This window comes from Ambystoma mexicanum, chromosome 9 (assembly GCF_040938575.1).
Source record: "Ambystoma mexicanum isolate Mex_15411 chromosome 9, UKY_AmexF1_1, whole genome shotgun sequence".
NCBI classification, from domain to species: Eukaryota; Metazoa; Chordata; class Amphibia; order Caudata; family Ambystomatidae; genus Ambystoma; species Ambystoma mexicanum.
In genome coordinates, this window is record NC_090931.1 from 587,828,728 (window position 1) to 587,854,846 (window position 26,119).

At 45.8% G+C, this 26,119-nt stretch overlaps 2 long non-coding RNA genes across 4 annotated transcripts in view; one reads left to right on the top strand and one right to left on the bottom strand.

Moving 5' to 3' along the window:
* Positions 1 to 16,055: 16,055 nt before the first annotated feature.
* LOC138488318 (uncharacterized) lies at positions 16,056 to 23,021 on the bottom strand. Its single transcript, XR_011274635.1, has 2 exons — positions 22,909 to 23,021; positions 16,056 to 16,613 (listed from the first exon to the last, which is right to left on the bottom strand). It is a non-coding gene; the product is annotated as an uncharacterized lncRNA (long non-coding RNA).
* A 141-nt stretch (positions 23,022 to 23,162) lies between these two features.
* The window catches only part of LOC138488319 (uncharacterized), a 29,435-nt gene continuing 26,478 nt past the window's right edge, over positions 23,163 to 26,119 (top strand). For all 3 annotated transcript variants that reach the window (XR_011274636.1, XR_011274638.1, XR_011274637.1), the window contains exon 1: positions 23,163 to 26,091. This is a non-coding gene — a long non-coding RNA (uncharacterized lncRNA). The remainder of the gene's footprint in view (positions 26,092 to 26,119) is intronic.

The window sequence follows — 26,119 nt, forward strand, 5'->3', positions numbered from 1 at the left end:
GCATAAACATTCCTAGGCAAGTAATAGAGTCAGATGGTTCTCTGGTTCACGTTTTGTGATTACTACACATGTGGCACACAAAACAAAACCAGCAGTTTGGGCTTTTGCATAGGCATCAGATAGGTATTTGTTGGACGCTGTGATAATGGTGCTACCTAGTCAGAAGGCTGCAACAGCTGGAAAATGGTGTGAATACCAGAGCATATGGTAGACGTGCCTAATGCCTATAAACAAACCAAAACGCCTGCCTTTGCCAATGTTTGTTGTTAATAAGACTCAGATGGCTGTTTTTAGTAGGACTTCAGATGCAAGGAGACACATACTGCTTTAAATCAAATGGTAAAAGGCATATCTGGTTAAAACATTTGTATTACATTAGTAGCACATTTAGAGCTGCACATAAACCATTAACTAACAGGAGACTGCTTTGAAACTAAACTCCCGATCAACATTATGGTGGGTTTCACAAAAGTAATAAACAGCACTTTCTAACTGCAATGTGATAGTAGAATGGGCCATTTCAGCTAGAAAGTTACACATTCACAGAGCCACCTAAAACGTATAACTGGAAGTTCACCTCAAGATCAGAGCAGTAATGTACTTTGGCTAGACACATTATCTGAAAACATTGCTTTGTGTTTCATATCAGTAAATTGTGATTGGGCCTCATTCCGAGTAGGGCGGTAAGGGATACCGGGCACCGTTAAGGAGACCGGTGCTGGTAATCCATTACCGCCCTACTATGAGGTCCCTTAGCGGGTCCCTCCTTTAACGCCTGGTCTGACCAGGCATTATGGACGGGACCCCTTAATGGACTTCGGAGCTAATAACGGTAGCGCAAATTACGGTACCGTTATTAGCTACTTCCCCGTTCCCTTTGAGCCCTATGAGGGCTCAAATGGGAATGGGAATGGATTTTTCAATGGGGACTTACCAGTCCCGCAAAGATCGGACTACAGCGGTAAGTCCCCATTGAACCACGTCGGAGTCGGTACCGGTATGGGAGGTAGTCATGGCGCAAATAGCGCCATGACTACTACCATACTCAGAATGAGGCCCATTGTTATTTAGGACAGTACTGTTTTATAAATAACTTTTTCAAACCAAGGCTGACAGCTCTCAAGGATACAACAACAATCACATAACAGTTGCAGGCCCTTCACCGAACAAAGTCTGATATTACTGCTTGATAGAGCTAGCTCAAAGAGATCCAAGCGGGACATGTTTTGGGTCGGGAGGGTCAGGAAATGGGTGGGAATGGCCATGAAATAACCAAACAGCACTGACAAGTTGTCAGTCCCTCCTAACATTGCATCTCTGGTCTATCTACATTTCCCATGACAATAGTTTCAGCGTATAGGAAGCAGTTTCAGCACCACCTAGAAGCTAAAACTAATACAAAGCAATGTGTGGCCTCACTTCTAAGTTCATTCTGCAGTTTGAGAATGGACATCCCAGAATCCTATGTATGTGAAAAAGTGAATTGAAGAAACTACACCACATGCATGAAATATCTGATATCAACGGAAGAGAGCCACATAGGATCCTATTAAGGTGCTGCACATTGCAAAGTCAAAGCAAAACAGTATTCCAAATGTGTTTGGATTAATGGGAATAACCAAATGAATGTGACCTGATACAATAATATGCAGACACACCAAAGACCATGTGAAACATTTTACAATTGTTTTTAAAAGATACCTCCGGGGATATGACTAAGAAACAATGGCTGATGTGCGAGAGCTCAGGGTGTATCTTACTTGAAATGTCTATAATTAAAAAGGGCTCTTTTCATCCCTTGATTGAAAATGATGCAGGGATTGGTTACATCAATATTGTAAAGACATGCACGATTTTTTATTTTTTATTTTATTTATTTTAAGTAACATTAGTTTAGTACAAAAGAAAGACAAACTTTACGTTACAGTCCACTAAATTAAACATCATGTTTCCATCCAAATTGATTAATTGCCTAACATGAATGCCTCCATAAAGTTGATTGCGGCACAAGTCAACCGAGTGTTAGTGCCTGCAATCAATTAGCTCCACCACTCCTCTATATTATCATTCTGCAGAGCAAAGTGAGAAAGATGCAACGATTGCTGAGAAGGAATCTTAGCGCATTCAATCATTAGATGTTTGACTGATTCTACTGAGCGGTTACAAAAGAGACATTGATTATCAGTGATAAGCGGATCCAGCTTCAACATTTGCATCTCTTTTGTCTTATTGAGGTTGAGACGTAGTCTCAAGAACTTGTCACGATGGTAGTGAAGGAAATGTATCTAGATATTTTGGAGTTGCATCAAGTTTGTTCATTGCAGTTCCAAAATCAAGCATTGATACTATTCTTTTTCGTTTCTCATCGTTTTGGATCCAATTACGTTGACCCAGTTTTTTGTGTGCAATTTGTGGTCTTGACAGTACCAAGTCCAAAGACACGCCAGCCTCTTCCATTAGGTGAAGCAATTTTGTGGCCCAGTTGCTCAGCAGGTCGGCCAGTGGATGCTCGGAGTTAATTTTTAATATTTCATAGGATCTTGCACCAGGTGTAAGTCGAATTTTGCAGAGAGCAGTTATTGCTTTCCACAAAACAGTGCCATAAAGGGATTTGATACACAACTCATAGCGAATTACTGTTATTGAGATGTTTTGTGGTAATCTCAATACCTTACGCCAGAATTTCCCTTCTAACTTAGACCAAATGTCATAGGAGATGTTCCAACCTGCTTCACTCCCAAATGAAACTGCAGGTACAACTTTTTGAAGATAGAATGACAAAACTGGCTTGAGGGTGAATTTGCCATAGGCAGCATGCCGTTTAGCTCCTTGTATGACAAACATCTGCATGCGGGCAGCTAGATCTTGCGTCCACTCCCAATCGCGTACTGAGGTGTTAAACAGCACGCCTAAATAGTGTATGCTATTTATCAATTCAAGTGGTTCATTATTTAATCACCAAACAACTTTGTTGTTTCACTTTATGCTTTTTGGTCCCAAGGAGATAATCTTTGATTTCTTGATATTAATTAGTAAGTCGTTTGTCTCACAATAACCTTGTAGAGCAGTAAGCAGTCTCTGAAACCCAATTTGGGTTGTGTCCAGCAGCACGATGTTGTCTGCGTAAATAACACAGCTTAATTTCTGACCATTTATTGTTGGGGGGAAGGACCTTAGCTCATTTAAGGCGATAGGCAAATCAGAGATGAACAATTCAAACAGTAATGCTGCGAGAGGGCAGCCCTGCTTCACCCCTCGCTTGGTCTGGATTTCTTCAGACAAATCGCCCTGAGCATTTAACCGCACTCGAATTGAAGTATTAGTATGTAGAGCTATTAGTGGTTTCAACAAATCTCTGGGACAGCTCCAGGCTTGCAGTTTAACCCACAGTCGATTCCGATTTATGCTGTCAAAAGCCTGACTCAGGTCTATAAAGGCGATAAAAAGCTTTCTTCCCTGCTTCAGGGCTTCAAGCTTTATTAGGTTAAGGAGGAGCAAGTTTAGCTCTACTCCAATGCCTTTAGAAAAACTAGTTTGACGTACATCTACCACTGCTGCCTCTTCAGCCCAGCTCGTAAGACATCTCTGAAAGAACAAAGCAAAGACTTTTCCAATAGTATCGAGAAGGGCAATCAGGCGATAGTTGGAAGGGTCGTCCCGATTGCCATTTTTTAATATTGGCACCGCAATTGCCCGCATCCAAGATTCAGGCACAGCCTTCTCCATAGCAATTCTTTGGAAGAGGGCCACCATAAAACTTGCCCATAAGAGACAGTTGGATTTGAGCATCACGTTAGAAATCCCATCTGGGCTAGCTGCCCTTGAGTTCTTTAGTTTATGAATAGCGCATTTGATGTCCTCTTGTGATTCAGCGACATTCCAACTTGCTGGAATTACAATTGTTGGAGGTATATTAGAGAATCTCTGGTCGTTAAATACCGTCATGAAATGCTCGACCCTTTTTGTACCATTCACCCCATTTGACATTGCATAGGCATTCTTCAGAGAACCCGTGTTTATGATTTCCCAAATATGTCTGCTATCTTTTTGTGTAATAAGTTGAAGCATCTTTTCCGCCTGTTCTTGATCTCGAATTGTGTTGAATGACTTTAGCCAGTTTCGGTAGCGAAGATGACATTTTTTCATCAGAGCAATACAATTCCCAATTTTGGATCTTTTCAAGAGTCAGTCACCTCATGAGGAACAAGAAGTGGCAACGGATTCGGCTTTTGTATAGGAATGCGAAAGGCCTCTGTCAGGTACTGCTGTAGTGGTATTAACTGGTCATTGATGGTAGCAGATGGAAAATGGTGTGAGTACCTGGGCATCTAATAGCAGGGCCTGGCAAATGCCTAAGACCTATACACAAGTCAAAACTGTTGGCTTTGCTAATGCTTGTTTTTAACAGGACTTCAATGCAGGACACGCATAGTGCTTATAAATCGAGTGGCTGAAGGCAGGCCTGGTTAAGGCATTTTTATTACACTTGTAGGGCGTTTACTGCTCCAATTAATTCATTAACCCCCAGGAGACTGCTTTGAAAAAACACTGGCAGGCATTTTGAGTTCAAAGTTGGATGATATGGCTCGTTTAAAGGGAGCTCAAAGAGTTCCCATGAGGAGGTGTTTTGGGAGGGAGGGGCATTAACTGGGTGGGTATGGCCAGAGGGATTAGCATGGCTATGGGCAGTCAACGAGTGGGTAAATAGCCAAACAACACCTATAAGATGTGTGCCCCTCCTCAAATGCCATTTATACCTATCTGTGCTCTAATGCAATCGGTTGCGCTGATGGGCCGCTTATCTAGGGTGAGGGGATAGGAAGTGAAAACTGGCCCTATATAATTTTAGTCACCATCAATTCTATAAAACACTATGGGCCTCATTACGAGGTATGCCGGTAAGGCAAAAACGATGCCGGTGTGGTAATACCGGCATCGTTTACCGTCCCGTTGCATTCCGACCTGCAAACCCGGTATTAGCGGCCCACTAAACAACGGTGCCGCTAATAGCGGCATAGGCGCGTACACGCACCCCTTCAGGGAGCGAATACCGGCATGCCGGTAATAGGGGGTAATTCCAACCCACGCATACATGCAAATGCCGGCATTGCGAAGCCGGTAATCACGGGCTGCACGATGCCGTCCATACACGCATCGCGGACCACCCGCAAACAGCAAGCAGGATACAAGGCAGCTGCCACAGGTGCACACAATCTCCACAGGTGGAGTCAATGGAGGCTGTGCCAGTATAAACTGAGCACACCCACACACCACAACCCCCCTCCCCCCACAGGTGTAGGCAATGTAGAGTGGCCCAGTACAAAAGGAGCACACCCACACACCACACCCCTTCCAACACCAAAATGCTACCACTAGCAGTTGCAATCATGGCGCTGGAGGACATGCCTATACTGCTAGAACGACAGCAACAACTACAGCATCAAGAACAGGCAGCACAGAGGAGACGCAGGAGGAGAAGGAGGGTGAGACAGGCCCAGCAATTACCACCAGCGCAGCCACCAGTGCCTCGTAGGCAGCCACAAATCCCTCGCACCAGACCCAGCCAATTCAACCTAACCCCAGAGCAGATCCACACCCTGTACCGGTTGGACCGTGACACCATCACCACCATAGTAGACATGATACAGAACAACATTGCCAGCCACATAGAAATACGCACTGCCATCCCCCCACTACTAAAGGTGGTGTCTGTGCTACACTTCCTGGCCACACACAGTGGGCCAGCTGCATGGCATTTCACAACCACTATTCTCACGCATGCTGAACCAAGTGCTGGATGCCCTCCTGAAGCACACATATATCCCTACCACGGACTGCCCAGGAGATAGCCGAAACCAAAGTAGGCTTCCATGCACTGGCAGGCATGCCCAATTGTGTTGGTGCCATTGACTACACCCGTGTGGAATTGGTAGTCCCCCATGCCATAGAGGCGGTGTACCGCAATCGCAAGCAATACCACTCCATCAATGTGCAAATGGTATGTGACTCCAGCAAGATCATTACACATTGCTGCGCCCGATTTTCTGGATCCACACATGATGCCATGGTACTGCGCGACTCCACGCTACCCCGTCACATGGAGCGACATGCTGGACCGCCTGCCTGGCTGCTCAGTGAGTTGCACAACAGGGCCATGGCCATGCTGTGGGGTACTGATGTGTGCGGATGCAGAAGGGGGGGCCTACTGCACCCAGGTGGGAAAGGGGGGGGAATAGTGCACCTGGGTGGGAAAGGGAGGTGGGGGAATAGTGCACCTGGGTGGGAAAGGGGGGGGAATAATGCACCTGGGTGGCACTAGCCAGTGAGTGGAGAATACATGCAGAGCTAAACACTCCTCACCTGAACCAGCCAAACGGAGCATAACACATCACTGGGCCACATATCACAAATATTGCATATGGATGACAACAAGTTAGAAGCATGTTGAGCTGATGGGCCGCTTATCTAGGGTGAGATGGACAGGAAGGATCGTCCCTGCCATCGATATAGGCTAACGATGGGAACTGACTGTGGGTTGGGGTTTACACAGTTTACGTTATTAGAAAAAGTGGGAGCAAGACGACAGTATATTTCATGGGCGCAGATGGATAAAAATAATTTAAGGTGCAAACTCCCGAATTTGTCTTCGGGCACTGGGAAATGGATCTATGAGTTAGAACAAATGACAGTAGGAAATACGTTGGCCATAGGGGACATTAAAAGGTCTCCTGGCAGCTATTCCTGGGGAGAAAGCTGATGACATATGGAGGAGAGCAGGGTATTCGCATGTGACAGCACAAAGCACAGCGCATGACAGGGGGCCGTTTATTAATTGCAGAGCAGATGTTTGGAGGGCACTTAGGGTACAGTATCCTGACACTTCAGATATGGGTGCGATTATGACATATAAAATGAAGGAAGATGAAGACCCTATTTCTTAGATTCAGGAGATTCAAGAGAAATGGCAACTTGAAACTCGGGAGCCGTGGGAAAAACAGTAGCAATATTTTACCACATTTTATGTCAGGGGTTGTCTGAAACAGAACAAAGACAAATGAAGAAACAAGTGTGAATGGAAGCAAAACCGTGGGCTGAGATACAGCTGACGATAGTGCATCACTGTCGGTTGCTACAAGAGAAAAATAGAAAGAAAAATGAGGCTAGGAAAATCGGGGAAGCCAACTTAATTCAGAAGAAATTGTCAAAATATGCAATATAAGGGGCGGTATTGACGAGCAGAGAAGGATTGGGAATGCAGGAGGCAATGGGTGCATCGCAGGCAAATAGTCAGCGCCCGGTGGACCAAGGTGGATATGGGTTTGTGCCAACGAGCAGCGGTATGGGCTATAGAGGAAGAAGAGGATTTCAAAATAATCAAGGTAGGTTTCAGAAAGCACAGAATGAGAATCAGAACACCCAGGGAGGGTTTAACCAAGGGGGACTTGTCAGACGAGCACCCACAGTATGTTGGGTTTGTGGTCTGACAGGGCACATTGCACTCATATGTGGAAGTCAAGGGAATGTACAGAATGGGCAATTCTCAAGAGAGGGACCGCTTATCTTCCACCATATAGCACACAAACTAGGGAAGGGTTTGCCCGAGAGAACACAGTGTATCAGACACAAGCGCAGAGAGTGCAGCAGTCACAGCAGCCAGAGCGAGTGCAAATTAATCCACCACAAGGGCAGTCGCAACAAGCCCCCATGCAGACACAGCAGTACGCAAACATAGGACAAATGTTGACACCCAGAATAGGAGGTGCCACTGTGAAAGGAGGGAATCCCTTCACAGGAACGGGGATATGCCTGTACCCACAATAGGACAGCTCACAGGGTGACTTGATGTGTTCAGTACTATCTGTGACACCAGACACCCAAGAGGAACCAAGGGTCGATGTGACAATAGGAGGAAAATCTTTTTCTTTTTTAGTAGACACTGGGGCTACTCGTTTGTGTATACGAGAGGGAAAATATCCAATGTCGGGAATTGCCATGAATGCTCAAGGGTTCTCTGGAGCTACAAGTTGAGTTCCTTTTACTGATGAATTACCATTCTCTATAGTAGGGTGTGACATTTCCATTGTTATATTCATGAAAGACACCCGTTAACATTTTGGGAAAGTATTTAATGACGAAAATTAACTTGACGGTTTCATTTCCTGATCAAGGGATAGTGTGTTCCACTCCAGGGATACACTATTTAAATGTGGGCAAATGTATATTGCCATTCATAGGGCAAGTGGCTCTCCAAGGCGTTCCAGTAGATCCAGAAGTCTTTCTGTATGGAGTGAGCATTCTACTGACATGCCTACCTGGCTTAGTGGGAAAGACTGTTAGGATACCTGACGAGTTTTTGTTCAGACCACAAATACCCATGGACGAAGAGGCGGGACAGACAATACCTATAGAATTAGAAGCAGCCATAGTAAGAAAGGAAATGGCGATACTTGAAGGAATGGATGATGAGGGTAGACCGTGGAGAACAGTAATAGATCTCGAAGAAGGGTATAGATTGACCTACATTACTGATGATGACATGTTAAGGGAAGACCAAACAGGTGATGAAGTGGTGTTCTTTATGAGCATCACATGTTGGATAAGAATAGAAAAAAGGGAAATACCACAGCGAATGGTGATAATGCGGCAGCGTTCCGCATACTGTCAGGAAGACTTGGAGAAGGTGCCAACCGTCCTTTGGACCACAAGCCCTTATGACGTAGGTTTGTTGAAAGGAATAGGGGAAGTCAAAATAAAGTTGAAGCCAAGAGCGATTTTACCTCGAGCAAGACAGTACCCCATGTCTCGAGAGGCTGATGAAGGTATATTTCAGACTATCTCAGCAGTGATGAAACAAGGTATTCTGGTGCCATCGGAATCATTGTGAAATACCGCTGTGTATTCGATGAAAAATCGAAAGGAGGTTCATGGAGATTTATACAAGATATAGGACTGATTAACCTGATTGTAGAGGCAGAGTTTCCTTTAGTTCCTAATTCAACTCTAAATGTATAAAATGTGCCACAAAGGGAGGTTAGCTCTGGGGCAGAACTGGAAAGGCAAACTAACGCCATCCAAATCACAGTGGTTGTCAAAATTGTGGGCAATATTTACTTATGAGAAATTGTCAGCGTTGGCCCATGACAAAATGGAATCCTTCTTGCTGGATAGGACTCCGGTTCTGTTACATGAAGACTCTGAGGCACTGAGACTTTGAGCGCTCCTCAGATACATGGTTCTTCCCCTGCTCCCCGTTGACTTTGGAGCCATGCTTACGGTCACCCGCTGTGTACGTTGGTTAATTTGAACCCTCTTGGGTCAGCAAATGTTTGATTCATGACCCTCATTTTTGTTTTTTCTCAGGTTTTTAGCTCCCACTGTGAACTCAGTAACTATTGAGCGGGGGTATTGAAGGGGGTGGGGGTTTGGGGTATTCCAGATGTTTCTGTTGTTGATATTCTGCTCTGCATTGATATCTGGTGAATTGTCATTTCAAAGTGTTTAATAAAAACTTAATGTAAAAAAAAACATTTGCCACAAAGAAAATGGCCATGTGTTTAATGATGAAAGTGTGTCATTTTTAGACTTGGTTGAAAGTGGGCACAACAAACATGGACAAAATATTGAAATTGCAGAGTGTAGCTTTCACATTCATGTAAGGATACACAGTACTTTGGTTTGCTGTTTCCTTCTTGTACAGCATGAATCCAATTTGTGTTTTGCCTGACCCTTACACGACAATGCCAGGCTGACCCTGATTGGATGAATACGCCTGCTACTCCATTCTTACTGTAGCCCGTGGTCCCAAAGGGCACGGCTAGTAGGATCTATGTGTTTGTCCTCTAAGGAAACACCTATAAATAAAAGACACAGACACCAGGGTAATAAAAGTAGTTTAATAAATGTGTAGTGTGTTTCTTTATCTATATGTGTTGTGTATGTGTGTGGATCATACCATCCATCCCACCATGGGGAGGATTTAAAACAAAGGACAGTTGAAAAAAGACAGTTGGAGAGAGAAAGAAGACAAGGAGAGAGAGACTTACCTGGGGGGGTTTGGTGTTTCAAGTGGCTCGGACTGGCTCCCACCGCCTAAATCCAGAAAATTACGCCAGGCATTGAGAGATCAAACGAGTCTGAGCTGCTTATGTCAGGAGCAACTAGACTGCCCCAGGGCCGTAGAGGATGTCGACCGGCCTGGGGTCCCGACAGACAGGCCCAGCAGACTCCCGGCCGAGGCAGCATACCAGGTGTAGCCTGGGCCACAGAAGACTATCTCAGCCTGGACCGTGTGTGCAGGGCGGCCCAGGCCAGACTGCCCGGCCTGCCCCTGATGGCCCTCCACGTGGTCAGCGAGGTGGGCCCTTCATAGAAGTCCTCCCGGGCTGCGTATGCCAGGCACAGCCCCGGATGTGAAAATTAGAGAGTGGCGAAGCCTGGTCCACCGAGGAGGGTGGAGCGGTGAAGATTAAGTCCCAGGTTGACCACCCTTGCCCAGTCCCCTTGTTTTTCAATGTTCTTCCCAGGTTGGCCACCCTTGCCCCATCCCCTTGTTTTTCAATGCCCTTAATCATCAGTCTGTCTCTCCCCTGCGCAGCATGGGTGGGGTCCCCTGTGTCTGTCTTGTCTTTGTGAACAGAGTAGTAAGAAAGAAAAAAAGGAAAAATGAAAAGAGAGTGAATACGTAAGAATTCAAAAAGGAATTTATATGTATGACTATATAACAAATAGTATGATAGAACAACAACAGAAAGATTGATATGACTTGAAAATAGGCTCGCTAAACTATAACGCTCTACATTAAACATATTACTCTTATGTCCTGTGAGCTTTAGTGCTCCTTGGACGTGGCAAGCCTTGGTTGTTGGAGCTATTTTTATTGTAAAACAATAAAGAGTTAAAAAAAAAAAACTTGCATACAGGATGCTATAGGTAACTCTCTAAAGGATGAGTGCATTGTAGCCACTATCACTGATCTAGAAGAAGACGCTGATGGTACAGTAAGAAAGAATGCTTCGCTAGTGCCCTCTGCACAGGACAGGACTCTGCCAGCCAGCTCTCTGCATCACACACCAAATGGATGTTCTATTTTGGATAGATTGGCTCATTCAGTCCAGGTTTTTGCTTTGCTTTCTGGGTCTTGTAGTGCTTTATTTACAATTGTGTCAGTATTCAAATAAAGAAGGAATGGATGGGCTATACGCATCTAATATGGGGCACTTTGAGAACTCTGTCGACACCAAAAGCAGCCTCTGCCACTGTATAGGTAGGACATGACAGTGTCAACTGCATACACCATAGTACAGGGCTGCCGGTGGAACGAGAAGCAAAAGTAAACCCGTCACTTACCCCAGCAAATTGAAACTGTGGAAAGTGGTATAATGGGGTGCTCCTGAAATACCTCCAGGCATTCCAACAGGTTCCAGGCTTTCGTTAAGTTAGTTACACTGCCACTCTCGTGCCATTGCACGCTGTGTCACACACGCTGAAACTTGCTGGCAGCTGTAGGCAGTGGGATCACTTGACTCGGCCTTGCTATGAGCTTCACACTGCAACCATTGGCCTGTCCTCACATTGTCAATAATTCACGGATCTACGTGAAATGACCGAACCTCATTACACGGACGGCGGTAAGGGTTAACGGTCACCGTTAATGGCAACGGTGACCGTTAACCCTTAGCGCCGTACTACGAGGTCCCTTTGCGGGTTGGAGGATTTAACGCCTGCTTCTTGCAGGCGTTAATATCCAACCCGCTAAGGGACCTCGGAGCTAATTACGGCACCGCAAAATTGCGGTGCCGTAATTAGCGCCTTCCCCATTTCCATAGAGCCCTATGGGGCAGAAATGGGAATGGGGAAGGGCAATGGCGGAAAGGGGATTTACCGCCCCTCCAACCTTGGAATGGGGCGGTAAATCCCCTTTCCGCCAAGGCGGTGCCGGTATTTTACCGGCATGGACCAAGGTGCTAATAGCACCTTGGTCCACCGCCTACCGTGTAATGAGGCCCTAAAAGTCTGAGTCCCAAAAAAGCTGCTTTTAAAAAAAATGCATTTCCCATTTGTTTACATATATATATATGTGGGCAGAGATCCCCCTCACCTTACCCCTATACATTTTTATTAACTTTAGCCCCTCCCACATATATATATATGTGGAAAAATAGGGGTTGGACTTTTGGGCTTCAGACTTTTTGCCCTCGGTAATTTCGTACGATACCTAATTCACTCATTTTAACACTCATTTATCCATTCCTGCATGCTTATTCAATAATCCAGTCACTCGGTCTGTATTCTGCTCTGCGTACATCCCATCTGTCTAATCGTGTCTGTGTGCATGAACTTAAAATGTTTTCACCATACAAGTGCCAAAACTATTGGCTTTGTCAATGTTTGTTTATCTTGCTGCAGGAAGGCTGGGAAAGGGCTAAGACCTGTACAATAGAAGAAAAGGATGCACCTAGGACACTCCCCCATTGGACGCCCTATTGATCCACTTGCATTTCTATACCCCAAACAGGACAGAAATGCTGTTTTATCTTTTTCGTGGCTTTTCACAATGACCAGCTTTTAAAGGCCCTTCAATGTGAAATGTGCTCTAGCGCCCACCTGTGTTCTGGGAGCTTGTTATAAATTGTTGTTGGGAACACGCTCATGACACTTAAATATGCAAGCGGGCTGGCCAGCACATCAATGGAAATGCACAGGTCACCTTTGTGAATAAGGTTGCCCGCTCAGTTCCTAAGGAAACACAAGAAAGAAGCAGCACAGCGGGTCTCATTACGAGATTGCCGGTATCCTGGCAGTGGAGCGCCAGGATACTGGCAAATGGAGATACTACTTTCAGCACTTGGTTGCTGCTGGATTCCGAGTGCCGGAATGACAGTGTAAATCCCCGTTCATTGAGGGGATTTGCTGTCATTACAGCACCAGTAATGCTGGTGCTGCTGATGAGGGCTTTTTTTGCCGGTAGGGTGGCTAGTTGCAGGTAACCCAGGTGCCCCACCGGCAAACCGGTAGTCGGGCGGTCCGGTAAAGTCCCGGTATCCATGAATACTGACACTTTTTTACTAGACCGCCCGACTCGTAATGAGGCTGTGTTTTTTAGCTGCACCACCTTTTGAGAATTAGCCCTTCTGATTCCAAGTCTGGCACTAACATTTCGAGGGCGAATAAGTGGGAATATGATGCAGAAACTGCTGAATGCAAACCACGCCCTGTGGGGAGCAAGGATTCAGGCTGGTGTAGCTCAACTCTGCAGGGGACACTTATGTCTTTGACTCTAGTGCACAAGATGTATGCAAAGATGACAGAACTCTGCCGCGGGTGCCACATCACATGCAAAACACTCCATGGTATTCTCTACAAACATGGATGATAGCTCTACTGGGAATTCGCCATATTACATTAAATAATGTATTGGTGAATCGATCCTTTTTCGATCACTTGGATCTATTTCGCTCACACAACACAGGAGAGGAGGCGCTGTCACAGGAATTGTTATTTTTTTTCATAATTGTTTTTTTTTTTCTTAGTTGCGTATTTATAATGCACTTTATTACCCAGAAATCTCTAAGCGCGGACCCGGGGATCGAACCTGTGGTGCTTCGAGAGTCGTCTTGCTTCCAAGGCGAACACGTTGCCACTGAGCTATCCTCCCAGGACAGGGACTACTGAAACAAGGGAAAAAGGGTCAAACCTGCATTTTTTTACTTCAACCTCTAGGAAGGAGCTTATTCAGGATCCTTTAGGGGAGTGAGACCACCCCTTCAGGATATAAAGTCACTCTGTCAAAAGACTTTTTAAACTCCAGTATCATAAGATGTGCAAATGCAAGACTCATTCTAAGAGGTACTGCAGAGGAGCACCCGTACTTGGAACCCAAATTCCAGTCTGAGCTACCCTGGCGTTGGTTTCCTTCCTGATGCCCCAATACAAAATAAAGCCACACTGTGGAGCAGCAAACATTGGGCCTCATTAAAAGTATTCTGGTACAGGTAAAAAAAGCAGTAACACAGTGGCAAAGGAATTACCACCACTTTACCGCCACTTTCCTGCACCGCCGAACTGCGAGTTTTGGAATTGACATAGAGGATTACCTTCGGAATGTAGCTGGAGGGGAATCCTCCACTTCACCTCCAAAAAACGGCGGATTTACTGTGGCAGAACTATGGATGCTAAAAATGGGGATTCCATTGCCTCGCCACCACTTGTGATCTGTGGTAGTTCGTAGACCGAGTTCCGGTAATAGTAAACAATGGGCCTCATTACGAGTCACCCGGTATGGAAATAACGGTGGCGTTAAACCCACCGCCACCGTTGTTCCATACCGGGTGATCTCGAGTCCTGCAGGCAGAGGTATCATTCCCGCCAGGTCTGACCTGGCGGGTTTAACACCACCCGCCTGCAGGCGGACGTGGAAACAGCGGCACCATCACAGGATGGTGCCGGTGTTTCCATAGCGCCCATTCCCATTGAGTCCCATAGGACTACCGAAGTCCGCCTCCGGAATTCCCGGGTCACCGGGGTTGTAATGCCCCGGTAATTCCGGGAATCACGGAGGCGGAATGGTAATACGAGTCCGGCGGTAACCGAGCTGAAAAAAACGGCAGGTTACCGCTGGACTCGTAATGAGGCCCAATGTTGCAGTAATTCCACGGATTTGCCAACAATTCACTTCCAAACTCATAATGAGTCGCATTGCACCACGGTAAAGTTTCAGGCAGGGTGAAGGAAAATACAGAAGCAGACAACTTTCATTGTACTGAGAAACTCCTTGACTGTCGCCGAGTGGGGGCAACTTACCTAGGGTGAGTTCTCTCGGGGTTTGTTTTTTCACCCATTCCTTGAGGGGGGCATACTTTTGATTGAGGTTTGAGGCTAGACCCATGTGGTGGCAACCTTTAATATGTCAGTAGAATCAGACAGGTCTCTTTCTTTTAGTCAGTGACAGCTAAGACCTTCAAAATGTCCACACCATTCTCTAGCTGTCCAGCAGGCCCCAGTCTCAGTCTCACTATGCAAAGAGGAGGCACCTGTGCTCCTCTCTATCTTGCTTCATGACAGCCTCTGTCCATTTATTTTGCTCTCAGTCCCACTCATCTCCAACTATTTAGCCCTCGCTATCCCTCGGCTGTCGCTAACTTTCCTCTTTCTTTTTGCTTCTCACATCCCAGTTGGACCCTATCCTCTCTCCTTTCGTTTGTTCTAACTTAGGGCCTCATTAGGAGTGTTGCGGTAAGGCACCAACGGCGCCGGTAGTGCTATCGGCGCAGTTGTTACCTCGCTGCAACATTCCGAGTTTGTTCGTGGGGCTTTGCGGCACCCGCGAGCAACGGTGCCGGTGCAACCATGCTCCCGATCCCCATTGCGCCGTATGGGGCAGAATGGGGATCGGGAGCCCGGCATTACTGCCTCCCGCGAATGGGCAATTACCGGCCCATTCATCTCGTAAGGGGCCAGTTATTGCCCATTCGCGGGAGGCGGTGCCGGTAGCGAGCATGGCGGTAGCCGTGCCTGCCATACAGGCACGGCCAGCCATGCTCGTAATGAGGCCCAATGTCTTTATTTATAACCTCCCATCCCTTTCTAGATCCTTCCATTACTCTCTCTCGGCTCCCTCATCGGTCAGTCTCTCTCTCTCTTTTTCCCTCTCTTTGTTTCGCGTGTCTCACAATCCCTTCTACTGCTCTCTTTTTTTATGTCTCAGTAAAGAAACCGATTGATTTTTAAAGGTCGGAACAGCTGGGGAAATGAAGGATACAGCAAGAGAAGGAAAGGGGTTTCTTGGGGCCAACATCTGGAGCAAAGTGGGAAGACTAGAGGGGTGTAGTGCTCAACATCTTTTCTCTCTCCACTGTTTCCTCGCCAGCGGTGCGTCTAGGACCGGTGTGGATGCGTGAAGGGTCGGCGAGAGAGAGTGCGAGCCATTCAGAAGATAGAGGGGGGAAAGTACGCTGGGTTCGCTCCCTCTTGTTCAACATGTACATTCCAATGATTATTCTATATATATTTATATAGCATTGTACAAGATCATAAGAATGAATAGAGTACTCGTCCAGTGCCTGTGCCAAACTCCTTATTCTGAAAAAAGACACACATTACAACAGTGGAAACTACTCGGACCATCCACCGAGAAGGCAAATAACGCTGTAGGAGTGATGCAGTCCAACCACATCTGTTGGAAAGTAACTTGAAAGCATCAGTGTGGCACACCCACTTTACATCATGGAGAGTGTCCACAGCATCACCACCATTTTTCCCCTTTCAGTTAAGCCAGCCATACTGTGCGGCATTAGCTCAAAATGTTCTGGACATACGTGAAGGCCCTGGATGGATCGAACTGTGCAGCGGCAACATAAGAGGCTATGCTGCGGAATAGTCTGGCAGTAGAAGGTCACCGTGTTTTTGAATGTGGAAGATGTCTTTGACGCATGCACGATTGGAGAAGAGGCTTGGTAGACATGATGACATCATGATCCACAGGATGAAGTTTCGCACAAGAAAGCAATCAGACGTTGAGGCAATGGCCAACTTTGAAACGAGTGTAAGAGAACTGCACCATCGGTCCGGCTGTCAATAATGTAGTAAAAGACATGTTCATAGTACACTGCTGTGATCTGAAGATTCAAGAAAAAAAGGCGATCAGTGAAAGAACCCGCATTGGAAAAAGCTCTGGCCATTGCATACACCAAGGAGGAAACGTCAGCAAGGGTAGAGCGGGTGAGAGAAAGATACATGCTATAGAAAGGAATGCAATGGCATGCAGGAGTAGCATGGCTGTTGAGAATGGTATTCATATTGTATGGTTATTCCCTGCTGTATCCTTCTTCCTGAATGCATGCAGTGTATCTGCAGGCGTGAGGTCATGAATGGAATGCCTGGAGTGTGACTGACTGGAATGCTGAGTGTTTGGGATTCCTCCCAGTGCAGTTGGTAATGATGTAGCCTGGGTGGTGGGAGCCAGTGGGCTTCCCTAGTACTGTACTTCCTGTCTCCTTGTGATGAAACCTGATTAAAGTAACCTGAAGATCACAGCTGTGTATCCCTTTATTAGTACCCTGACTACTGGACATAACAATTTGGCTCACATACACACATAACAATGGCGCAGGCAAGGGTTGTGCAGCAAGCCGTATGGGGCAGAAAGAATGCGAGGGAGAAGCAACATGCCCAGTGCTATCAATGTAGCAATCACATGCACATGGCAAATGTTATGTCCTGTCCAAATACTGCAAATCACAAATGCACAGGACCTTTCTGACAGCAAAAGCTCATTAGGCCGTGAGGTTTCAGACCAACTAGATAATGAGGAAGCATTTGCTGGAGATCAACCAGAAGGACAAGAAAGGTTTGATGCCGTACTGCAAAGTAATGGCAAAGGGTCCTCAAGTTAAAGCCATTGCCGATTCTGGATCTGGCTTTACTATGCCTCCACGTTCACCTCTCAAGCAGTGCCTACATCAAGGCATCACCAGGATGAGTAAGTGAAGTGTACAGCCGGGAGTGTGTGGCAGCATGAAGATCAGTCTGCTAGGGAAGTGTACAGCCGGGAGCGTGTGGCAGCATGAAGATCAGTCTGCTAGGGAAGTGTACAGCCGGGAGCGTGTGGCAGCATGAAGATCAGTCTGCTAGGGAAGTGTACAGCCGGGAGCGTGTGGCAGCATGAAGATCAGTCTGCTAGGGAAGTGTACAGCCGGGAGCGTGTGGCAGCATGAAGATCAGTCTGCTAGGGAAGTGTACAGCCGGGAGCGTGTGGCAGCATGAAGATCAGTCTGCTAGGGCATACCAAATGCCAAATGGAGTTTAAGGGCAGCTCAATGAGAAGACTCTATGCTTCTAGAGAAGGCATTCCAACCATTGCATGGCATGAACAAAGGGCACTCAGCATGAAACTTGGCCCATGCACGTATGATCCAGTGTGTCCAATCTCAACGGAAGATTGGGCAGCAATTGTGAAGAAGAACACATATGTATTCAGTAAAGGACTGGCCTGCCCCATTACCGAGTTACAAGACTTACTTGGCTGGATGGCACCATTGAACTGGTCGAGAAAATAAATAACTGCCCTGTGGGGTTGTTTGAAAAGAAGAACAGGTGAGTTATGTTTATCACATTTTGGTAGGATGTGAGTGGGCTGGCAGACTCAACACAGTTATTGCAATCAAATGGCTTCCTAACATTTCTGAACTGATATTGCTACCCAGGGTGGCATATTATTTGGGTATGCATAATGCATTCCACCAGGTGAAACTGCATAACCCATCCAAATCACTAACAGAGTCCAGTTTATCCAGGGGAATGTTTCAGGTTAACAGAATGCCATTCGGTCTTCCACCAGCTGCTACTGTGTACCAACTCATGACACACCCTCTCCTGAATGATAGAGGGAAGGCCTTCTGTCTTTTGTATGATGTGTCGGGTGTATGGAGACGCGGTGTAACAGCACAAAATGACCTGGGACATATTACTGCAACACACCAACCCTGCATCAGTCCCAATGAGGAAGGAGAAATGTCAATTTGTCTAAATTATGGTGGGCTATCTTGAAGACCCCATCTCAAGCAACCACACATGCCAAAACAGGATCTAGTGGCTGTGACATGCCAAATCCAAAGGATGCAGTAGTATAGGACTTACTACACTATGTCACATATTCTCCATTCGAACAGAGCCAATGCAACAGGTTCTACAAAGTGGCAAATAAATAATTTAATTGGACAGAGGAGATTCAAGGCACGTGCTTGAATGTGAAACAGGCGAACCAAGCCGCTACCCTTTCAATTCTGACATGTGCACATGTGTGACAGTGGATGTGAGTGCTTCTGGAACTTGTACATCTCTAACCCAGAGACAAGGGTCAAAAGAACACACAGATACCAATGCTTCCAAGACAGCCACTAGCTCAGAGCTCAGCTGATCACTAATCAAAAGCAGATGCTGGAATATGCCTGACCAACAGCATCTTTCCAATCCTACTTATGGGGCAGAGATATTAAGATCAGCACAGATCATGAACCGCGCATTCTTATCTTGAGTCCAGTAGAAACACAAACTGCTTATTCTGAGATTGGCCTGGTTGATGGCTAACCTGCAAGAATTTACGTTTGAAGTGGAATATGTTCCCGGATGGTGCAGCAAGCAGGCAGATAATTTATCAAGATTACCACGCACCAGGCAAGGGCGCCTTCACCCACCACTCCTCTTCAGCTTGACGCTGCAATGCCTGGCCAAGCCTATCAGAGGGAAAGAAGTCATTAAACGCGTCCCGAGAAAACCTGTGAAATACAAGGTGTCGTTATACAGCGTTGACGTTCTGGTCTTTGTGACGGAACTGGGCATGTCACTACCAGTCCTGATGTCAGCCCTGAATCAGTATGGGTAATTATCCAGATATAAGGTCAATCAGGTGAAATACACAGTATTACCTTGTCGAAGCAATGCTTCAGAGCCCACACAGGGCAACAGCCAATGAAATCGGATGCGGATCACTTCAAGTATCTTGGCATCCTGTTCCCACGCTAGGAGTCAACTTGAATGGTGCCCTTGATTTGAAAATGCAGGTGGAAAGATGGGATGAATTGTCACTTACACTATGGGGCAGATTAAACTGTTTTAAGGTGATGGTCGTACAGCGGCTCCCAATGCCTTCGTGCTCCCAATGAGGATTCCTGAGCATTTGGGGAGCAAAATCACAAAACTTCAGCGCAGGCTGCTCTGGTGGAGACGATAGAATCCATGCTGAAGCCTAAGAATATGTTCCTCCCAGTGGAGAAATGAGTTTTCAACCTTCCAGACATGAGACAATACCATAAAGAGGTAACATTACACCAGGCCTGCTGGTGTGGGCAAGATTGGCAGCTGATCTAGCCAATACAGAGGAAAACTGCCATATCCTGAACTCAGTGAAATGGCAAAATAAAGTAAAGTGCCTGAACCAATGTTCATGTTGCCCGATCTGAATGGAGAGAGATGGCCAAAATACTTGGAGAAGATATGTAGTGGCATAAGGAAGCTCTGCTTCTGGCTACCCCTCATATCAAACTGAGCTGACCATGGAGAGAAATGGCTGAGGAACGATGGGAGAATTGATAGATGGAACAGAAATGCTATCTTGGAACATAGTGAGGGGTGCCATACGATTTAGCTGCTTGGGTGAATGCCTGTTTTTCGGAAATAATGCAATGCTGTGCAGAGAAAGATATGGGGGAACTCTCGAGGAGAAGCTATGCCAGACCACCCTGCAAACAACAGCAAAGGAACACCACTGATGATCATGGCTATAGAAGCACATCATGGAACAGTATGAAGACGTCCTGTTGCTGGCTACGGTAAAGTGGGAGGCGGATATGGATGGTGAATAACAATGGGTCAGTGGGATTCAATTCTGAAAAGCATCAGAAGGAGCTTCTGAGGCCCAAGAATCAGACTGATGCAGCATAAAACTATATTTAGATTCCACTGGTCACCAGAGGCATTAATGTCACGATGACTTACCAGTAATCCGCAGTGCTGATAGGTTTGTTGCTAGGCTCCACTTTTGGGGTGGAGGCCATGCTGGCTACACTGGGGCTCAACATACTCTTTGGCAGATTTAGGGGAGGAGAGGTTAATGTGGGTCTCTAGGGGAATAACATGTTTGTTTGTATAATCATTCATAATGCGCACCAGACCCGGAGGTATCGGCCGCAGCAGTTACAAGAATATGTGAAGCTTAAGTAGACAGGTTACAGCATATACATAGGAATAAAGCAGGTACAGGAAATAGATAAGTCAAGGAATACATATGTACAATATACAGATACAGCCAAAATATGGATGATGCAGATATGATGCAGACAGTGCCGATTCTACATAAACGAGTCCTAAAGCTCCGTAGACTTGAGCCAGTTGATATAGTTAAGTTTAAAATTCAGATACGGTTGTTTTTCTCTGATAGCATGTGTCAGAGAGTTCCACAGGTGGGCTGCTTTGACAGGGAAACTGCAACCCCCTACCATGGAAAGCTTGAATCTCGGTATAGTTAGGCAATTGGAGTTGGTTAGCCTCGTGGGTCTAGTGGATTATCTCCTGTGGGATCTGTCCATGAGATAGCTAGGGGCAGCATTATTCAGCGCTTTGTAGGTGAGGGGTGCGGTTTTAAGCTGGATTTTGTCGTGGGTTGAGAGCCAGTTATTTTGGCGCCTAATCATAGATATATGTGATCTTCTGGCCACACCAAGAGCTGCTCTTAAGGCATTGTTTTGGAGGATTTGTATCCTCTGGATGATCGATTTATTGGCACTGATGTATAGGGCATGAGATAAACTGGCTCTAGTGAGGCAGAGGAAATCGAGGAGGTGGCCTAGTGTGAAGACTTGGATTTCCAAAGTAGGAAAATTGACATCTCTAGAACAAAGATCAGCCCTATAGGAGAACCAGCTTGCAAGATATGAAAGAATTTGGTATGATTTCTATGGAGGGCACACTATTTAGACCAAAAGGGTATCAAGCTGTGAACAGCCTGATGTGATGGATCGTTCCCCCACCCTTGCCCCATCTCCTTGTTTGTCAATGCCGTGTCTCTCCCTTGCCCGGCATGGGTGGGGGTCCACTGTGTCCGTATTGTCTTTGTGAACCGGTTTTTTAAGAAAGAAAAAGAGAAAAAGGAAAAAAGAATGAATACTCAAGAATGTAAATAAGTATTTATAGGTATGACTATATAACAAATAGTATGATAGAATAAAAGTGAGCTAAGTAAACTATAACGCTCTACGTTAAATGTTTTACTCTTGTTTTGCCGTGTGGGCATTGCAGCGCCTTGCACGTGGCAAATCCTGGTTTTTGGAGCTATTCTTGTTGTAAAACAATAAAGAGCTTTTTGTAAAAAAAAATACCCTTGCATACAGGATGCTATAGGGAACTACTCTTGAAAGGATGAGTCGATTGTAGCCACTATCATTGATCTAGAAGAAGACGCTGATGGTAGGTAAGATCAAATGCTTGGCTAGTGCCCTCTGCACAGGACAGGACTCTCCCAGCACTATGCGATACATACTGAATGGATGGCCTACAGAGAGATGTCTACTAGTTTATCTGCAACCTCAAGCGCCCCTAAATGTATTTATTTTTTTATTTACCTTTCCCCCCAATCCTTTATTTACCCTCGCCCCCCCTCCCCCCACAAAAAATGTTGATGGGAATTTTCGGCAAAACGCCCGCAGCAAAACACCCATCGGAAAAACGGGTGTCGGCAAAAGGACGTCATACCCCTTTTTAGAAGGTTGCAAATGAAATGACAATAGAAGTATGCATGGTAGTTCACCATACGTGTTTCTACCATCATCAGCAGTAAGAAAGTCATATATGACTAAAAAAGGCACGACCTATGTATTGGGGATCTGTGATGGACAGATGAGTGGACACAAGAGTCCAGCCCTGTACAGCTTGTTGGCAAAGAGTGTGAGCTCGTTATCCACGTAAGAAGCACCAGTGCATTAAATAACATGTTCAGGTTTGGGTTAGTTGTAAAGGATAGGCAAGAGTGTACAATATTCGGTGGGGAGATGGGAAAAACAAAAAGCCACGCTGAGTGCTCCCCCTCTCACATTACATGCGAATTCCAATGGTTATTATAAATGTATCATTGCAGAAAACCATATGAACAAATACAGTAAATACCGGTGCCTCACTCCATATCCTCACTAAACCCACACATTACAGTAACTGGTTTCACATCAGAAGAATAGGCTATGTATACCTTCTAGATTTAATAACGTAAACTTTAGATAACACGCAGAACTCCTCAGCAGGGGCATTAACCCACTACACTGTCTCCACCCTTACTGATGGTAGAACATATTTTCCACCCAGACCACTCTTACACACTACGGTTATTGTTAAAGACAATTTCTCGTATCCTTTCTATTTTATTACCACATTTGAGGTCTTGCCAAAGAAGATGTTCTGTTTCCCCTTGCGGCTGACCTACATTTCGTTCTTATGCTCTCAGGTTTTGGCTGGTCGGGCGACGTGCGCTGAGCTTCTTGTAGGTCACTTTCCCAATAAAATATGGCAGACTGTGTCTCTGGAATGTTTTATAAATCACTTCCTGCGATTAGCGAAATGAGCACGCAAGAGAGCGTGGATGGCGTCAGCGACGTTGGCGCTCCCTCTTCCGGTCGCAACCAGCAACGGACTCGCTGGTCCGTAGGGGCTACACAAACGCCAAACAGAATCTCTGCTGTAAGGCGCATTGTATTAATGTATTTCGTCAGGGAAATCGAGATAAATTAACTTTCCCATTGGGGTGAGAAATATTTTAGGTGAGAGAAAGTGAATAGTAACTATATTTTTCATTGAAAAATCAGGAGTCTCCTTCCTAAATCTGGATTATGTGTGCTTAATACTTTGTCCGTATATCTATGATACTATAAAGGCACCTGGTTCTCAACAGGGCAGTAGTACATCCAGGTCACAAAACAAATGTGCAACGTCACAGGAAGTGACACCAGAGGAAATGAAACCATTGCAAAGTGATGACAGCCTGTTTTAGTGACTGGAGATGTACCTAGCCTCTTACCATACATTTCTTGATTACCAAGATGAACGTGCTGTCTGTTGCACATTAGTGACCTGAATGGAAACTGGACAAGAGACAACTTGAGCTGTATGTAAACTTACCAGGTACTTCAAACACTAGATTCTCATTTTGCAAATGGCATACCTCTGAACCTTTTGAGTCCCCACAGCTACGAAAAGAGATGATTTTACTTTTGGCTGGTGAGAGCCCATAGAGGCGTATGTTCAGGTAAGGGCCTTTGCTAGTGGGTGAACTTATTCCATGGCAGCTCTCTTTTTCGCCACTTAGCAAGCCACGCCCACCTGGTGCCTTCCTGCTTGCCGCTCTGTTTCCCTACTTAAGGAGCCCTCCAGCTTCTTTTCCGTTGCAGATGGGGAGCAGGTGCAAGTGGATCTAGGTCACCTGGCCTAAGCCCCGTCCACCTGGTACCTTCCTGCCTGCTGCTCTTTTTCACCACTTAGCAAGCCCCACCCACCCGGTGCCTTCCTTCACCATCACTGTCTTGTGGCCAATGCTGGATTTGACTTTTATGGACTTCATTCATTCACGGTGCGTCACTCTTTCTCAACTTTCATTCTGGACTTCCTTTGCATCTTGTACTCATGGTGGCCCTGAATCATGCTGTTCCCATCTTCATCTTGTATCCTGGCTTGCAACATTATGTGTTACTACTGACTTCTGCAATTGTATTCGCTCTCCCCTCTTGCTTCTCCACTCTTTTTGACTGCTTACTCTCTTTTCTCTCCTCCTTTCCCTTCTCCCTTTTCCTATCTCCTCCCCTTACTTTCTTCTATGCACTTACTCCATCAGAATGGTCCCTGGACCTAATATGATAGCAACCTCGTCTGTTTCCTCCACCCTCCCATTACTGTTTTTTTCCTCCCCATCACCCCTCCAGCACTATCTGAAATGTCGTCAGGGCTAGTATGATAGTCGCTTGTTTTGTTCTTCTCCTCCCTTTCTGCACCCCTCTCCCTCACCTTTTGTTTTTCTCCGGCTCTACCAGAAATGTCGTCAGGCCTAGTACGGTAGTCGCCTGTCTGTTTCCATTTCCTTCCCACTCTCCCCCTTCCTTCCTTATCTATGTCTTAGCTCTTGCACTATCTGAAATGTCGTCAGGCCGAGTACGATAGTTAATTTCACATCCTTACTGTTCATGGCCTGTAAGAATGTGGTTGTATTTTCCCTTGTTCCCTCCCTTGCCTTGAAGCGCTTTGAAACACATTGTGTTTAGGCGCTCTATAAATAAACGATCATATCATATCATTAGTTGAGAGATATATTTACCAAACTGAGTCCAGAGAAAGTATTTCAAGGAGGAAATCACCCACGCTTACTCAAACCATTACTTTTTATGTACCCCATTTGCAGTATAGTAAACCATACTTGTAGTGGTCATTAAAGACAAAAAAGAGGCTATGTTATAGCTCCTGCTTTTAGTCATTGTAATTGGTTATTTATAACGTGCTTAATACCCAGAGGTGCGGACCCGGGAATCTAACCTGTGTTACTCAGCGTCACCTGGCTTCCAAGGCGAGCGCGTTGGACCTGAGCTATCCTCCCGAGACCATTCAAATACCTTTCAATGCACACCCTTTTGACGGGTGTCACCCGCCATGTAATCATGCCATTCGCCAGCCAAGCCCCTTACATGTCCATGCACTTCAAAGAGCTCTCACTGCCAAAAACAACGTCTGATTTCACCCGCTAGGCATTCTTTGACAAGGGCAAACAGATTGTCTTGTTTTTACTCATTGTGAGATTTAACCTGTGGTTCAGTACAACAAACACATTTTATACATTTCAAAGCAGCAGTCATCAGTTAAAGAGAGCAGACAGCTTTTAACAATGTATTATTATTCCACTCATTTTACTGAGTGGAGGTCAATATTGAGCAGCCTTAAGAGGCTTTGTGGAGTTTAGGCTTGGAGATGCAGATATGCAGAGAACATCAAAGAGTGACAAAGGATAAGGAATTGCTGCCCAGCATCTGGACCGGTTGGGTCTGATCAGTTCCATCAGCTCACAGTTAAATGAGGCATCAAAACCCTGCTCTCATTTAGTTGATCTAAAGGTGTAAAGCCCCATCTCTAAAAAGAAGCAAGAGGCCTCCCTTCTGTCACGGGTACCCTCGTTGACTGGTGGACTGTGTATATTCCTGAATTTAGAATCATTTCAGGAAACTAATAGCAGAACCCAATCGCCAGGCTCCTCAGTTCTGTCCATTTCATCACTTATAGCATCATCAAGAGACCCTCCATACTCGCCAACTCTATTCTAGCTGTTCCCATCTCGTACTCGGCTCGACGTCTTCATCATCCCTTCTGCATCTACGAGAGAAGGAGTGGATTAACAGGGCAACAACTATTACGGACACACCCTCTTTAAGAACTTAAGACTTACCTCAAGAACGGAGTTGCAGCAGGACTGGATTCCCGGGCCCATGCAAGTGAAGTAACTTGGTTGTAAGGTGCCCAGCCATGACGCGCCCCTGCACAGAACAGCAAGACGGAAAGCGCACCTTATCGAAATACAAGGTGACGAAGACTCTAAGGGGATTGCTAG